Source organism: Blennius ocellaris (genome assembly GCF_963422515.1).
Source record: "Blennius ocellaris genome assembly, chromosome: 21".
NCBI classification, from domain to species: domain Eukaryota; kingdom Metazoa; phylum Chordata; class Actinopteri; order Blenniiformes; family Blenniidae; genus Blennius; species Blennius ocellaris.
The window spans coordinates 10,606,789-10,622,482 of NC_137670.1; the positions used below are offsets into that span (position 1 = coordinate 10,606,789).

At 40.7% G+C, this 15,694-nt stretch overlaps 1 protein-coding gene across 1 annotated transcript in view; it reads left to right on the forward strand.

Moving 5' to 3' along the window:
- snx29 (sorting nexin 29) overlaps positions 1 to 15,694 on the forward strand; it is a 139,048-nt gene that overhangs the window by 71,331 nt on the left and 52,023 nt on the right. The window lies entirely within an intron of this gene.

Here is a 15,694-nt window from a genome sequence, read left to right on the forward strand (position 1 = left end):
TAAACTTCACTTATCAGCTTCACTTATCTGAAACATCCATGGCTGTAACACTAAAAAGATTGTTTATATCGTTCCTTCCACTGAGGAGGACAAATATGATTTTTCTCTTTAGGATAAGCTACTCGAGTTAAAACCTTAAAAAAAAGTCACTATATTTGATAAAGGTATTGAGGTAAGGATTCACGCTGAGAAGAACCTAAATCAGGGGGTAAAGAAGAGATTCATAAAACACATTTTTTGGCCTTTTGAGAGCTGTTCAACAAAAAAAAAAAATTCCTCTTCAAGCTCCATTTTATAAAGAAAGCGCAGAGTTGAACTTTCTGTGGTTACATTGATTTAAAAATCTTAACAGTGCCAAGAGCTATTCCCCGAGCAGGTTCTCCACAAAAAATACCAATTGCAGGGCAAGGGGAAGAGCTGTAACATTTGGACATCAGCCATATTGCTGCCTGCTGTTTGAGTGATAATGGAAGGTATGTCCGGTTTCCTGTTAACTGACCAATGGGGCAGCGCGTATGCTAATGGAAAATGACATACTCTTGTGTGTGTGTGTGTGTGTTTTTTTTATCAATAATTAATACATGGTTTTGTATTCTTTTAATAAGAAATAATTCAGTGTGTGTTTGCCCAAACTATGTTTTCACTTATTTATGCACATGCATGTATGGTGCATTTTTAATGATGTTTACTTATTTATTTGTTCATTTGGTCGGCTGTCGGTCTTGATCGGGGTTTCACTGGAGGCCGGGAGGATGGTGAGGAACACATTTGCACTGTGGTCTCTCTCTCTCTCTCTCCCCCCAGCCAAACTTCAGTCGCTTCCAGTGTATAATAATTTCATGCAGAACACAAGTGTTTCTTGTGTCCCTGTTTGATATTAAGTCGTCGCATGGATTTATTGTAAAAAGTGGGAGCAGCGGCGATGCTCGGGCTTTTACTTTGGTTAATGATAGCAGCTAACCACAGAGGAAAGGGAACAAGAAGGATACACGGCTAACAGGAGCTCTCAGATGTTCTCATTATGGGTTACCAGCAAAGCTGTCGGCAGTCTGGTTTAATAGGAGACCTAATATTCTGAGGTCCAGTGGAACAGGGCTGTAACACTTGTATGTAATCAGCAGATAGAGAAAAGAAGAAGGTGGTGACTGGGTGCGTGTTGTTATGAATACACATGTTGCACGGTGTCAGCATTAATCGTACGGCTTTTGATCCTCATATGAAGATCCAGAGGTTGTGTAATTTTCATGAGTGGCTGTCAACACTTGTGTTCCAGCAGCTTCACTTCACCAGCTGCTACAAAATCAGACAGGCCGAGTTATTGATTTTTTTAGAAAATGTCACATCGAGCCCTGTCGAATACACACAGGGTCTGTCAGAGATGAATAAATATCGGACGTTGCTCAGCCTTCATTGCCTGAGAGAGAGGTGCGTGTTTCGACCTGGTTGAGTTTTAATTCAACGATGCTAATGCGCTGTATTGACTTTGACTTTGTTTATGTTTGTGTGAAATCTCAGGGCACTCTCTGCTCTTTTCCTGCTGCGCTGTCTTCTGTTCATGTGTCCTGCTGAGCCATGTGGAGGACAATGAAATGTCTCTGGGACACGTTTTCTCTGCCGTGCCTTCAACTGGTGCTGGCCAGTGTATTTAGTTTGGGGTGATGAGGTTTCACACAAACGACGTCGAAACGATGCGAAAAGTTGTTCTGCAGTGCCACAGATTTGACGTTCATGCTCTACAGAACATTTAACATCTCTAAATGAATAAAAACAAATTATTCAATGTGCTGATTGCAGCATTAAAGGCACCCGCGGTGATACTCTGGATGTCGACGATGGCAATATTATCACGCCTCACCAACATCTTATATAGTCACTAATAAAACATGTTTACAGCTACATCGGCTCAGTCTAACAGAACAAACGTCATAAACAAAATATCATTAAAACCATAAGTAATATAAGTTGATAATTTCCTAAGCACTGTTGTGAAATTTCCAGTGACCTTTCTGGGTTTACAGACAGTGTAAAGTCTGTTCAGAAATTCTGTCACATTGAAGGGTTTTTGTAGGCATGTGACTGAAGATCATTGGTAAATAGGTTTACCTCTATCTTCATAGATTGATAGCATGTTTTCTTAATGAACCGTTGATCACTTGTTAGTTTCTAATACGGGCAGTCTGAGTCCTTCTGGACGTCCATTTACGCTAACACGCTCCCAAGGTGGAACCTTTCGAAAACACTCCGACTCCATGGAAACAGGAGAAACTGCAACTTTTTGGAAACATTGTTATGCGCACCATGACTGTAATAAATAGTTGTTCTGCACATGTGCGAGTAGATAATGGAGAATAACAATAATGGTGGCTTCCAGAGTGTCATGACTCCCCGGCCATATTCTCCCGGGACTCCCGGTAGATTTATAGTTAAATCACCCGTAATAGATACAACTTCTGTCTTTTCTTTTTCTTTTTTGAAGGCAGCTGGTATATTTTTGGTTGAATTGAACAATCGATGGTGTGTTTTGATGCCCAAGTGAAAATGTGAAGTAAAAAGACTGATCTCAGTGGTATTATTGGATAAAAAAATGTACTACATGTGATATCAATATATGTGAGTTATCCCTGTCATAGGATCCCCATTTCACATCTTCAAAGATATTGAGACTTTCTTATGGATTTGAAGACGTTTCATCTGTCAAGCTTCAGTTCTGCTTTCATACCATCTTATTCAACTTGGGGTAGTGGAGCACTTACGTATATAACAATATGAGGAGGCAAGTTAGACCCTGTTACTCGGCTATCACAGATGAAAAAGAAAAGGCAGACGACCGCACTCGCGTACATACCAAGTAGGGAAATTAAAATAACTTTTTCCAATGATTGATTTTGGACTGTGAGAGAAAACCATCCAAAAACATGCGGTGGAGGATAATTGGTGATTTTATACTGCGTGTGCGCCACGTGTTAAACATATTCTCCCTAATAGTTATCGAGCCCCCTATAATCATCATGAGTATCCACATCAAGCAATTTAGAGTTTGAACCACTGTTCATGTAAATATTCGCTTTGAGTCCAGGTTAATTGGACCTCTACAGCAAAAAAAAAAAAAATCCAACGACGACGATTTTGACAATGAGAAAGCGACTAAAACGCTGAGAAAATGTTGAAATCTCTTTCTAATTTTGTTTTGGTTTTGTGCTGTGATAGGTGGTCTTTTCCATATGACTCAATCAGTCGACAATAATCCAATTTCTGCAGATTTAATGGCAGTTAATTGGCGCTGTATTTCCACCTGGAATGATGTGAACCTCGTGACTCCCAGCATCTGTCCGGGCAGCTGTTTGGCGCTGCGTTTCTCGAGTGCTGCACGCTGTCCTTTAAATTAGACTTTCAGGAAGCCGGCGAGGAGGATGTGGAGGTACACTGCAGTCCCACTGATGGTATTTTTGGTTTTCTCATCCGCCTGTCCATGACACACACACACACACACACACACACACACACACACACACACACACACACACACACACACACACACACACACACACACACACACACACACACACACACACACACACACACACACACACACACACACACACACACACACTGAATTTTTGGGTAAAAGTTGTTATACCTCAAAGTCAAAATTAGTTGTTCCTGTTCCGGTTGTTGCTGGAGGCGGTAGTTTATGGCTCAAACTGTACATTTGGGGTCATTATGTAACTGAATTAGTTAGAATTTAGTCACGGTTGGAGCTATATTTGAATTTAACTCACAGACGTTTTGTCAAGAGAGTTTGTTACTTGATATTCTACCATTTAAAAAAATAATAAAAAAAGCAATCTAATTGCTCTTTAATTTTATCTAGACGTAGAATATGGATATCCTTCGGGGATCTTCTCCTCTCTTTAACCCGTTTCCTTTATCACTTCGCCCATGAGGCTGTGTGTGTGTGTTTATATAAATCTTTGCATGCGTTCTTCAGATGTGTAAAGTCTCAGAAGGTCTGATCGTGGTGGGTTTAAACTGCCATCACTGCGGGAGGACACTTTAACACATGCCAACACGTTTTTGTCCGTCTGAAATGAACGCCGGCGACATGATGGAGAGGGAGGCAGACAGATGCAGAGAGATAAAAAAGAAACAAAGGGGGAGGAAAGTGCAACAACTCGAGGGGGAAAAAGACATACCCGTTTTAATTTCCATCTTTATTGCGTGGAGCTTTTCATTTGTCTGTGAGTAATAAAAACAAATTGCATAATGCAGCAAACATGTCCGCCGAGATTTCTGAGATACGGCTGAGCTGATCGACATTGATCTGCGAGTCTCGGGTGATAAGGAAAGGGTGGGCAGGTAGTGATGTAACACATCCTCTTATCGGTGCACGTGGGCTGCTTGGTGTCAGGATGAAGGTATCCAGTCTTTGTGAACTTATCAGCCCTCAGATCTTCCACATTCACCAGCACGTGACCGCGGCTTTTTTCTGCTCTTATTTAGTCAGTTCGGTGAAACTGAAGTCATATTTTGCAACTGCTTAGAATTGTTTTTTTTGTTTTTGTTTCGGTAAAGGAATGATCCCTGTATCGGAAACTGAAGTCATTTTATGCATAATAAATTTATCAGGATACTAATCATTTTTATCAATGTATCAATCAATACATGTACCGTATTAGTTATAAAAGTGTGGAATTGAGTTTTATCAAGTGGTATTACTCTCATTGTATAGTTTGTGTGTTAAGCAAGAAAAGTGAGCTCATGTTATATCGGGTGCTGTTTATTCCTTTTGTGTGTGAGCAAGGAATGAACTGACATTGAACTGTCCATCTGTACGGGAAATGCTGGCGTTTCTTTATGGGAGAAGATGGTATAGGTTTGATGTTTTGTCAGAAACACCAGGCCAAATGTGGTGCTGTTTTGTGCTAAAAGAAATACTTAATGGGAAGTCCTGTAGAGTTAAGTGCAGATGGATGCGACTCGCCACTGCAAAAAAACTGAAACGCAAATCAATAGGTTTGAAAATCAATTCAAATAAATCAATGTATGTATAATATATCAACTATTCAGTCAAGTATAAGGATGAACAACTGATTCAAATCAATTACAACATGACTTTTTTTTCTCCTCAAGTTGTTTTCCTAAGGTTAAACCATCTTTGCCTTTGACAAAACTAAATTAACCGATTTAAACAAAATGAAAAAAAGGCTTAGTTTTATCTTCCTCTCGATTGAACGTTGAAAAATGTCTCGTCAGCCAAACATGGGGCAGGGCAGAGTTCTGTCTGTCTGTAACAGCAGAACGGTGCACCCACCGTGACAAACCAACCCGCTCGGGTGAACTCAAGGAGCTTTCTTTTGCCTTCCCTTACTGCTCTGACTCATGGAAACAACAGTCTGCATTAAACGGAGAGAACATTACAGCATATTTTTATGCCTTTGCATCAGAGACGGTCGCTGCCTCGGGCATTTTGTTTTTGAGTTGTCCATCTGTCCTGATTTCAGGAAAGCTTTGAGAGAATCCTTGTAACAGCATGTCCGCGGGGTCGTAAAAGGCATTTAAAGGAAATGAATCGGTTTGAAGATTAAGGCCCTTACGAAGTATTTTATCGAGAATTAAAGTGTTGAAAAACACATTTTTCCTGAGGCTTTTTAAGGTAAATGTTTGAGTAGAATTATTTATGTTTACATACAAAATATATCTATGGTGAGATCTGCAAAATGAGAATGAAAGAAGATACTGTGCCCAATAAAATCAGTTTTTTTCGGATCCTTTTTTTTTTTTTTAAAGGTTTTTTTCCATTAGAAACAACGACAAGTCTTTAAAAAGTCAACCACGGACCCGAGGAGTCACAAAATTTAAATTCCTGACATTCAGACACCTTTCATGTTCACATGAGTATTTCCAAAGCATTTCATTGCTTAACGGGAAGATTTGAGACTGTGGTTACTAGGCAACATGGTTGCACTCATTTTGGGCAGATTCGGCAAAGGCATAAAAATAAATTGAAAAAAATCTGTGCATTCCAGCTGGGCCGTATTTTACAACCTTATCGACAATCACAAGATGTATGTAGATTACAGTATCTTCAAATTAGAAGATCACAACATCAGACAGGTATTGGTTAAAACAAAATGAACTTAAGCCATTTTTTCCGTGCATGCTGTTGTGAAGTTAATATGACTCAGTTGGACATATTAGTAGTAACGTACCTGCTGTGTGCACCAATCAGCATTGAGCCGCATTTCAGTCAAGCACCCGACTGTTAATCACTCCTGATCAAACTCCATCACGGCCGTCGGTGTTAAATTCAGTGAATATGTAAACACAATTTACTCCAGACTTTGATGTTAATGAATCAGTCAGGGGAGGAAAAAAATTACTTTACCCAAAATGATTTGTATGCATGAATGATGTGGACTATGAAATATAAAAAAAAAAAGGTTTGAGATACAGTTCAGTGGTGCAAACAGGTTTTTCATGAAATAGCCTGACCCAAGTTATTTGAATTGTCTGAGAAGTTGACATCACGGTGCAAATCAGTCCTGTCTTGTAATTGCTCAATTGGGCAAATATGTGGACAGAAAAAGATGAGTTTGACTGGAAAAATATTGTAATGTTTGAAGTCGTTGACCACAAACCATTCAGAGTGGTTAAGGGGGAAAATAGTTTCTTCAAGTGCTTAGAAAACTTTTAATTTTAGGTCGTTGTGTCTTTGGTCAAGGCAGGGGTGTAGTTCAGGGCCCACATACAGTTGTATTTCATCTCGAGGGGGCTGGATGTGTAAAGTTGTCCCATAATAACCTTTTTATCTGCACAGTAAAGCTCTCGAGTATGGTTCGCCAATTCCCGGCCTCGAGGGCCAGTGTCCTGCACGCTTTAGCTCTCTCCCAGCTTCAGCACAACTCAATCTGATGTTGACGTCATCGTCAAGCTTGTAAAAAAGACAAGTAACGAGGCCCTTATTGCATTCAGGTGTGTTGCAACTGGGAGAAACCTAAAACATGCAGGATGGGGCTGTCGGGGATTGGACACCCCTGTCATTCTGTATCTCTGTAAACCGGGTTGCCTGGAGCTCAGAGGCTGCTTCATCTTAACCAAAATTCTTCACCCACCTCCTGTCAAATTAACAAACAGACTTTAAGTGCATTAAAAGTCTTGTGACTCTGCAGATACAGTAGAGATTTTTCGTCGTTGTTGTTGTTTCCCCATGATGCCTTTCTATAATCTGCTGCATCGTATTGATAGCGGAGGGAGCACGCCTCTTGGAGGATAGAAGAGACATATAGGTCGAGTCTTCCAGCGGGATAGGGGATTCTCCCTTTGATCCACAAGCTCATTAATTAAACATAAACAACAACAAGAGCAAGACCAACAATTACAAGCCACAAACCCAAAAGAGACACAGTAATAAGCCAAAGGATATGCGCAATATAAACAGATGTGCTTGTTGTGCAACACAATGGAATGTGACCCTTGGAAAGCCAAAATAATACCTGATACTGACTAACCCACAATATTGCAGGTGAATCTGCTTTAAATGCTTTGAATACAAAGCCTTTCAAAGTCTTTTAAAAAAAATTTAGACTACATATATGCCTTGGATTGCAAAAGCTTTATGTGCTTTCGACTGTCAGCACTTTCAGCAACAATTTGAGGGTATTTCTTCATCTTTTGATGAATCATTCAAGACCTACCTCATATTAAAATCACCACACCGGGATTAAAACTTAATGCCCCTGCTATGGAGCTTAAATATGTGCATGTATGTTAAATTCACCGAGTTCATCTCTCTTAGCTTCAGTATGGAGCCGAAGGGGGAAGCGATTGCTGGAGTCATGCATGTTTTAAGTGAGGCGCTCTGGTTCCCAAGCCTTTAGGAAAGTTGTACATTTAATGCAGATTTTTTCCAGAATAAAAATCCTGGGATTTTGGTTCTCATGCAACACGGTTAATATAGACCAGACATGAACATGAAGAGGACAATGACGGCAATCATTTCATTTCTTTAAATGAAAATATCTGCTGTGCCTACCAGGCTTATTGTCACTGAAACTGCACAGAAAATTCTGCATTTACTATAATTTACATCGAATGTATCGGACAAGTGAGCTTTCGTTGTCAAAGTATATTTTTGAAAAAACAAAATCCTTCAAAATTGTATTTTAATCTCACCATGTCCAACATTGAAGTGTGTCATAAAGATAAAGACACCCACAAACCAAAAGGAAGAATTAGTCACAGCTCATCAGACTGACATATCTAAATGCTTGTCACTTAAATGCTGTGAATATAAATATATGATTAGAGGATGTACAATAACGTCAATTCAATTCAACTTTATTTATATAGCACCAAATACAAGTCATTTCAAGGTGCTTTTTACAGAGAAAAACACAACAATGCCAAATGAGCAAGCATAAGAGCTGTGAACATGAAAAATTCCCCTTTGACGAGAAGAAACCGGTTTCTGAACCAGGCTCGGAGGTGGCAGCTTTCTGCTTTTCTGGTGGGGGTGACGGGATAGAAGAAGAGAAATGAATCAGACAGACAGACAGGTTGTGATCCATAGATGTAGTGTAACACTAATTTTGCTATCACTATATGATTCACATTTATATCTGTGTTTGTAGTAATTATGTCAGTGGAGACAGAAGTCAAGGAATTTCCCTGGATTAAAGCAAATTTGTATTTATGTAATAATTAGTTTTTGGTCATAAACCTGAAGAAAACCGCACATTACTTGCAGCTCATAGAGGGCAGTTCTGGATATGCCGTTTTGTGATGCGGTGAATTTTCAAGCTATTCTGTTGGTTTGATATCATAATGTTATGCAATATCAATTTAAATGCATGCATTTATGTGCAATTCTCAGAGGGATAAATCTGTCTTAGAGAGTCAATGTTAATGGACTTCATTTATAGGCTTTTCGTGGCATCAGTACACTTCACACGGTCAGTTACATTTACCCATTCACACACATTATGTTGGGAGAAACTGGGTTCGATGCTTCGTCAAGGGACAAGCTCATACTAGAGCACCTGAGCCACGGTCGTCACAGTTATTGATGCAGACAAAGCTGAAATAATCCATATAATCTTGTCCTGTCAGGGGATATTATTATTTTAGCTTTAACGATGAAAGTACACGCCATTTGAATGTAGACCCAATCTGAATCTGTCCGTGTGTAGACAGTTGGAGCACTGACGAAGCTGGCGCTTTTAGTTTCGTGAATGTTCATCCGCGATATGATGAAAACGCCCCGAAATTAAAGCCGACAGACTGCACTTTAAACATTGTCATCAGCATAGCATTTGACTCTCATATTTTTTCTCAAAAAAGAAGGTATGATCTGAGCGCTCATGAGTCAGATTTAGGCGTTTCTATAAACTCTCATTTCCATCCTTTCTATGCGTCCATCTGTCGTGCTCATGTGATCATACTCACTCATCGCGCTTTGTATCTGCTTTTTTTTCCCCCACCTCAATTCAGAGTGGACAGCACAGCTTGTGATGTCTATATTGGTCCTCTCTCACATGCACACCCCCCCCGTTTTTCAGCCACGTCTCTTCCCGTTAAGGAGCAGCTGTGCTCGTGTGAGTCAGAAATACAGATAGAAACACAGGCTGCATTTAGATTTACTAAGTATCCCGGTACGCATCGTGTTTTGGTTGAGGCTCCACCAAGGTTAAGATGTTCAAATGATCCTTTGATACGCTTTCATTGGCTCTCCCATCTGCCGCGTATAAAACAAGATCAAAGAAATTCACTTTCAAGCTGCTTTGGTCAGTCTCGTTGTAATATGAATGCTCGCAACTGTCTGCTACCCAGGTTTATGTAACTCTACAAAACCCCAAACATTCTGAAAAGGTGAATATTTTTCAATGTTTCTGCTTAAGCTAATGGCCGGGATTTTGTATGAGCATATCTCACACTCTCTTGTTACTCGTCAAAGTGGTGACGTTGCTGCTGAAGGCATAAAACCAAAAGTTTCCCAAATTCAAATTCAGGGAAAACACGACCTTTAACTTTCCGATAAAAAAAACAAAAACGTATGCAATAGCATTTTTATTGGAGGAGTTTTGACTTTTAGTGAAGTGTGCAGAGAGAATAGTGTGTGTGTGTGTGTGTGTGTGTGTGTGTGTGTGTGTGTGTGTGTGTGTGTGTGTGTGTGTGTGTGTGTGTGTGTGTGTGTGTGTGTGTGTGTGTGTGTGTGTGTGTGTGTGTGTGTGTGTGTGTGTGTGTGTGTGTGTGTGTGTGTGTGTGTGAGAGTGTGTGTTTACAGTTTTGGTTTCCTACGTCTGCATCTTCTCCAGTAATCAGAGTATTGATGTCACGCCGCCACTCGGCTCCACAGTCCTCCACTTCATCAGAGACCCACTTGAAATCAAGTACAAAAGAACGGAGATGTCTGGGTGCGTTTAATCGCAGGGTGCCCTGTTCGAGTCTAGACACGGGGACCCTTGATGGAAGCCTCCAGGTCTGTCACTGATAGCGGCTACTCCAATTTGATTTATTCATTAAAACTCAAATATATGCTTCGATGAGAATCAGCTGCTTCGCTGCATTGTAAAAAGGTTCCCCCAAGAAAATCTGTGCAGGTAAACATTACCCTTGCTCTGTTTCTGACCTCAAAGTATTGATATCGGCTCTCTCCGTCCTATCGTCTGGTCCCGGGGAGCTGGCTTATACTCTCCCTCCTCTTGACTTGATTTGGCGCCACCCCATTCATTGTATGTGTCCCAGTTAGCAGAGGTTAATAGGTTTTGGGTCAGCTAAAGCACCGCCGCTCTCCTTTTCTTTCCCCTGTCCTCCTTCTCTGCGTTTGGAGGGGTTTCAGCTCAGCCGGGGGTTTGTCAGCCGTTTCATCCAGGCCAGCTCGGCTTGGCACGCCTCCGATCAGATCATACGCTGGGGGAGCGGAGATGAAGAGACACAGAGATTCTGTAAAGGCGGCAGAAGAAGAGGAGGATGAGGATGAGGCGTTTGCCTGTGTTTGCCATTGAGTGGTGTAGCGGCGAGGGTTTATTTGGTCACCATCACTTGGGTGGCAGTTTGCTGCGATGACTCCAGCAGGGCCGACTGTTACATCATCGCAGAGCAACCCTGCAGGCCCGACACTGGGTCTGATAGCAAACAACTATTTGCCTCACTGCTCTTCTTTACACCCGTCTTTCAATTTGATTAGTCTGTAACTTGATCTTCCCTCTATTTACTCAGAATGTGCAACGGAGCACATAATAACTATTTCATAATAGCTAAAATTAGGTTTGGATATGCTATTGCTCTGGATTGAATGTAGACACTGAAGCAGTAATGTGGTGTAAAAAAAACTGCAATACGTGATTCATGTATATCCACACTCAGAGTGAACATAGACTGTCTAGTAGCAGATGGCTTTTTGCGTCTCTGCTCTTGAAGACGTGCAGAGCTTCAGGAGAGGCTGGAGGGGCCGTCCCTCAAGCCCGAAGCCATTGGCTCCCTGGGAACCGATCGTGGTGCCCCTAACATCATTACCCACCTCATGGGAGTTTGTACCAGGATCTGCTGATGTCTGGCGTGTGAGATTGAGTTTTTGATTCCATTCCAGCTGTTGGTTGATGTTGCACATGTCTTGCACAAACTGGTAGTTAATTCTCGCGTTCACACATACCTGGAACTGTGATGTATATTACAAGTCCTGTCACCTGTTGCTATGCAGCCGTTGCTCGTCAGGGCACAGCCTGGTGGTCTTGACTTGTTCCTGTTGTTGTTGTAAATGATAATGCATTTACTCTAAATGTAAAAAATAAAGCTATTATCACTAAAACTACTGAAATGATTACAATTGGTAAAAAGGAAAGGAAAAAAAGCAAACACCACAGCAAAATGTCATTATTTAATTTTTTACCATTTATTTTCTATCCATTTTAGATATTTCACGTTTGTGGGTTCAGGCAAATCTTATTTGAAGAGTCACATTTCAAATGTCCCTAAAACCTTTATAACTCACTTTATAACTTTCCAAAAATGTGGATTCTGATATTTCTTATTGAATTTTCTTATTTCTACGTCCTCAGGCGGGACACTAGTGTATTGAGGTCTCTTTCAGTCCTGAGCTTCGATCGGCTGATGACATTTGGAACCATTTAGCATCAGCCATGCCTCAAGCATGCGTAAAGTCTGTTGCCTACCGGCTGCTCAATCTTCTTCTGTCCCGTCGTGTTCGGGGTGCACTTCACTGAGAGCTTGTAGGAAATTGTCAGGTAATCCATCAGCTTCAAAACAACTTCCTGCTCAGGCTATGAGCGAGGGGGGAAAAAAAACCTGAGTAGTAGATTCACAGATGCTCTGTACTCTAACACACTTTCACACCTGTCGGCCACAATATTAAAGCAGTCTGCCTAATATTTTTTAGTGAAGCAGCTCTGATCTGTCGAGGTGTGAATTCCACGAGACCTCTGAAGGTGCGTTGGCTAAGAAGTCCGTGTGACACGTCGACGCTATGTATCAGACCAATTTATTCCTTACATCTGGAGAACTGAGAGTACATGAAGGCGGAGTGTTGAACTTTTCTGTCATGTTCCTCCAATTTTCTAACAAGTTCTGCTTCTCGGCAACGAGGAGGCTATCAGGGGATGTGAGGAGGAGTTGAAGGGGCATCCATGTGGATGTTGGGACTGAGGTGCAGCGTGTTGAAGAACCATCACGCCACCGCCGCTGACTTACCATCACGCTGTGCTTCCTTCCCTAAACCCAAATGTCACTCATCAGACCCAACTACCTTCTTCCACTGCTTATTGCCTTTTGTGATGAACAAGGGTCAAGATAAATACTTTGACCGGATCCATGCAGACTTACTCCGCCAGCTGGGGAACGCTTAGTTCTGACAGCTTCCTATCTATTTCTATGGGAGGTCTTGAGGCTTTTAGTAATTTGTTCTACAGTGGAGTCATACTACAACAGTCAACCTTTTATTCCCTCGTCCGTCAATAAGTGTTTTTGCATCAATGCACTCTCTTGCTGATTCACCAGATGCCCTTCATGGACTATTTTTGGACTCGGTAGCCAAAGCCATCACAATGTGGCTGCTTCTCGAAGTCACTCGGCTCCTCATTCATGCCCATTTTTGTACTTCTAACTCATCAACTTCAAGAACTGACTGTACATTTTCAGCATAATGTCATATCACCTCTTGGCAGGTGTCTTTCTTAAGAAATAATCACTGTTATTTCCCGCTCCTTCCAGCAGGGCTCATGCTGTTTTTGATGTAGTTACTTTTACCACAAAGCATTTCTGATCCCACTAGTTTGCTCATCATTATTGTTTGTTTTGGTGTGATACTGTCATGTTGTATTATTATTTGTTCTGCTATATCTTCATATCCGTCCTCACTGTTAACTGTAATGCTGACTTGTTCTGACAGTGCCCTTCAGCTTCGTGCTGCTCTGATCGTCGACTCTTCTTTTTGTTTTTGCTAAAGTTTCTGAAGCGAGTTGTTAGCCGTCCTCCTGTTGATGTCTAATTGCTGATACATGCCTGAAGCAAACCGTTTGGTTGCCATGTCAACACAAAGGTCAGTTTGAGAGCGGGATATATATTATATATATATTACAGAGTGAAACCAGGTGCTCGTAACGTTCAGTCATGAGTGAATGCTGAAGAATGGTTGTATATTAAGAGATGAACTGGCCTATTTGAACAAATTGGCAACACACAAACACTGTTACATATAGACGGCTCCATGCCCACTGTTAATTAACGCACCATACCTTCCACACAGTACTGTACACACACACACACACACACACACACACACACACACACACACACACACACACACACACACACACACACACACAGTGACAAAGTTATTAGTACCCTCTCAATAGGAACTAATTGGATTTCTTCATGCTTAAAATGATTCAGTTTTACAAGGTAATGTTTAAGAGCAGCTGTGGTTAAATAAATGGAGGTGATTAATCGCTGGCATGACAGTTTGAAGTGATTTGGGTGTCTGGACAGGTATTTTTCTCTTGGTTTGAAATGCGAATTTGGTCAGATCTGAATCTTGAAATAGTAACACACTCTGTCTATCTGTTTCACCACTTTAGCTCAATTTTTAAGCGTTCTGTGACGATACAAATAGAAACATTGACGTTTGGAGATACATCTTTGAGCTGTAGTCTCAACTGTTTTATGTTCAGGGATTACCATGGTCTGTGTTTTATTGCTTCGGTGACCTAAATTGTAATGGACATTTTGAGTTTCTGATGTTTTCAGTTGTTAATAAATTGACTGCGCATGCTGGTTTACCTGAAAACATGGACTAGCAATGCTGCTCAAATGGTCTCATCTGACCTCATTCACTTTTCAATTATTTTTCTTTCTCAAACAGAATTACTTCTTTTTTTCAATTTCCCTCAATTAAAGCATAAAAAAATATAATTGTTGAAATAATCTGCAAGCGACTAAAGGTCTTCTGAAGCTTCCAGACCTGTTACTACGTGTCTCATTGCTTGATTGGCTGACGCAGAGCTGGGCTTGTTGAGAAATTTAACAGCCCGCCTGGGGAGACCAGCCCTGTTCTTCACTTTGATAACGTCTGTGCTGCAGCTCAACAGTAACCAGGAGGAACAAAGGCACACAAATCACTGAAACTTTATCACAGTTATTGCTCTTGGAGAGATGGAGAGCTGTGATTTTCAAGAGCGTCTTCTTTAAAAGATGATGAATAATGATCATTACCATTATCCGTGAAATAATTAGTTATTAGCATGAGTGATTTTGTTGTGAAGTCTCTTCTTGTGTATGGAATCTTGAGTCACTGAGATTCTTTCTCTTCAGCACACTCTAGTAATTATCTTTTTATCCAGCTTTTGCAGCTTTCTTTAAGTCTTGTCTACTTATTAATGACAATCTAACAAATAGGGTTTCTTGCTACCCTAAAAAGATGTTGATTATATCTTTCGCCTATATCTTAAAAAAGCAATGCATAAAGGGTTTTAGGATTCTTCTGATTACATTGGAAGCCAAACATGCAGTACAGTCCCTGATTCAGAGTGTGATCCGGGCTGCACAGACTACAATCAAGACCAAATCTGTATTCTGCTTGCCAATCAGTGTCTCCTATATAGCTACTGAATACTTTGCGTTTGGAGGTTAATCTTTTATATTACCTTTTAAATCTCTGCAGTTTCATATGTGGCACTTTCACCTTATTATCTCTTTGTTTATTCAAGCTGTTTTCTCTGATCTCTTTATTGCAATGTGTTTTGTTTTTGGGCACAAACAATTCATTCAAAATAGTGGATCAAGGAGAAAATGTGCTATTTATCTCTGAGGCAGAACACAGCCAAGCTCCTGCAGCCTTGCCTTCTGTTACTTTGTGTTGATCTAGCAACTCTGATAAATCTAAATATTTTTGTTTTATGCTTTAGGAGTGTTTCCTCTAAAGTACATCAGTCGTCCTGCTCCTAACAATGTGGCTCGTAAAGACTGCTTCATGTCAGTTGTTTTCTGCCTTAATAACTTAACCTTTGGTCCAGCTTATCCCAAAACTGAAGTTGTATTGAACCGTTAGTTTTCAACATCAGCAGCAGTAAATATTTCTCGAGGACAGTATCAAAGTATCATCATAGTTTGCCTTGGATAATAATAATAACATTGAGGTAATATGGTACCATATATCCTATGAAAATGTAATGCCTCGAAAACT